This window comes from Neltuma alba, unplaced genomic scaffold (genome assembly GCF_004799145.2).
Source record: "Neltuma alba isolate B1F8T4 unplaced genomic scaffold, ASM479914v2 tig00011927_pilon, whole genome shotgun sequence".
NCBI lineage: Eukaryota > Viridiplantae > Streptophyta > Magnoliopsida > Fabales > Fabaceae > Neltuma > Neltuma alba.
Window position 1 is genome coordinate 387719 of NW_021636517.1, and position 2857 is coordinate 390575.

Below are 2857 nucleotides of genomic sequence, written 5' to 3' on the forward strand. Positions count from 1 at the left end.
ATGATGATGAAGGGAAGACGCCAAGTAGAGAGAGAGAGAGAGATGACGAGCTAGTTGTGAAGTGAATCGACTCAGGGATCATGCGAGGAGGGACTGGGGCGAAGGTTGCTCTGCTGGTTGAGCAAGGATGACCCCCGGGGGAGTCATAAGTGGTTGTAAGCCGACGTTAAGTGTTAAATTGGGGTGAAATTGATCCAATTTTAATATATGATGGGTAAAATTGCACTCATCAGTATCTTTTTAAGGATACTAGGTGCATTTATAAAAATATTTCTGGGTGTTGTGTACACTTTAAAAATTACTCCCTCCATTCCGTTTTATAAGAGACAATTTTTTGAATAGTGATGTTTCTTTCTATAAGATACATTTTATGGTTTTCTAAATATTTAATACATTTTTTCAGTTTTATCCTCAACTAATTAGATGTTTCTCTCATTTTTTTCACTCCTCTCTCTCCCATCCACATTTTTCATAAATGAAGGCATTTTAAAAAAATAAAATTTAATTTTATATGTTTATTGCCCTAACTAATTTTTGGAACAATGCAATTCAGTTAATTGTATGTTGTAAAAAGAAACGGAGGGAGTCATTTTGGTGAGCAGGAGTACGGATTCCGACTGAATTGGGCTGTTGGGTTCAAGGGGTAGATCAGTAATTACGGAATTAGGGAAGCGACGCAGACTTCCAAGTCAACCCCAGCAACGTCCAGGCCCCAGCCGCGTGGGGAACCATGAGTCCACGACGCAGACTTTCACCATCTAAATAAACTCAGACCACCAACGTCCCATTTCAAGGTCATATCCTCTGGACAAGATATTTTACCAATGCATACGGAATTATTCATAAAATGTAATTGAATAGTTAATATTTTAATTTCTAAAATTTATCCTTATTTTATCCATGAGAGATGAATTGTTAACGAAAGGAAATTCATTCAATATATTCTTAAAATCATTTTAAATAAAAATATTAGTTGTTCTTAAAATTCATGTAATATTTTTTGGGTAGGCACAAATATCCTTTCATTATGGGTAATCTTATTCAATACATTCTTAGATACTAGATGTAGATATTTTTCTTAGTAAGAATTTAAATCTTATTTCATCATATTGTGAAGGATTAACAATTTCTGCTAGACCCAACTGCCATTGGTTTCATATAATATTTATGTGGATATATATTTAAAACATAAACCTGAATTTTTTTCACCAAAAAAAGAAATGGTAATTATACATAGATGGACCTTGTATCAATTGGATTGAATTTCAAATTTGGTAGTTTTAAAAAGTACAGTCTATATCATTAAATTTTGATCTAAATTGTTCAGATAAACCAGTCTTTCATTGGTTTATGATCATCCTTTGGATCCGATTTTCTGCATATGGGAAATTTCCAAGTAGCCCTTTCATGTTCCTCCTCCATCGTTGACGCTGAGGCGCAGGCCACGACAAGTGTTCGTCTTTAGACGGCGGCAAGGATGACCGTCTATTATATATTTTCTCCGATCTAGCAGCAACAACCTTCTTCTATGCTCCACCATAGCAAGTGATGGCTTCAGACGTCGATAAATGAGGCTTCTAAGCTCCTTCTTCAATGAATCTGATTTTTGATTCAATTTGACGAATATTCTTTCAATATCTTAACTTGAAAACTTTTTTTTCGCCAGAACTATGTAATTATTTATGGTTTCTTGGTCATGAACTTGTCCCATTTGTTATCGCTGATGTGGGTTTTGTGATGTGATTCTGAGTTTTAGGTTCTGTGTTCATTTTGATGAGTTTTTGTTAAGTTCTTTGAGTTTGCTGGGTTTATTTGTGATTTGGGTTCTTGATGACTTGTGGAGGGAGTTAATATGATCAATTGGAGTTTGATATTAATCCATTCTACATTTTACTTCCGTGAGAGTAAGTTTCAGTTGGGAAGAAGTAGGCATGGGAATTATGATATTTTTAATATTTTTGGCTTCATTTTCCTATCTAATTTTTATGTACGAAATAAAAATCACATTAGATTCCATTGATATTTTTTGTCATACTATACGCGTTTTTAAAGTCCATTTAAGTTCATCTTCCTTTTTTTTTTTTCTTTTCCCAATTCCAATTCCTTTCTATCACCATTTTCATAGAAATTCTCCACCGAAGCGTACGGGCTTATGATTTGTTTAGAAAACAAACAAAACATAATAGAGTGGTAATCAATGGCTGGCACACCCAAAAAAAAAAAAAAAAGAAAACAATGGTAATCAATGGCGCCGGAGCCGGAGCATCCTCCAACGATTTTGACCATTTAAATTGATTTTGAACAATTTAGATTAATTTATTTTTTAATATTTTTATTTTTAATATATATGGAATTTAAAGTAAAGATAATTTTATAACTGAATTTTTTTTAAAAATTATATATTAAAAATTTTAAATAAAAAATATTTAGATCAAGTTGATAATATCCGTTAAGTCTTTTTAATCACAACACTGATTATATACAATGAAAAATTCAAATAATTATATAAGGAACTTGATGTAAGGACTAAAGATTACTCCTCTGGTCTTATTTATAAGGGGAAGAGAGAAGATATTTTTTAGTCGTATTTATAGGGTATTGAAAATTTTTTTTGTATAAGTGCATAATTTTATGCTTCATTTGTTATTATGGTTGATTTTGTTTATATAAGTTATAATGTATATTAAATAGAGATAAAGTTAAAAAAATTATTGAATTTTAATGATAGTTGATGAAATTTAAGGTTTTTTTTAGTCTGCGTAAAATATGTTAAGAGCGACTTATAAATAGAACAGAAGAAGAATATGTAACTATTATGGACTTTAGATTTACAGGATCCAAATCATTATTATGATGA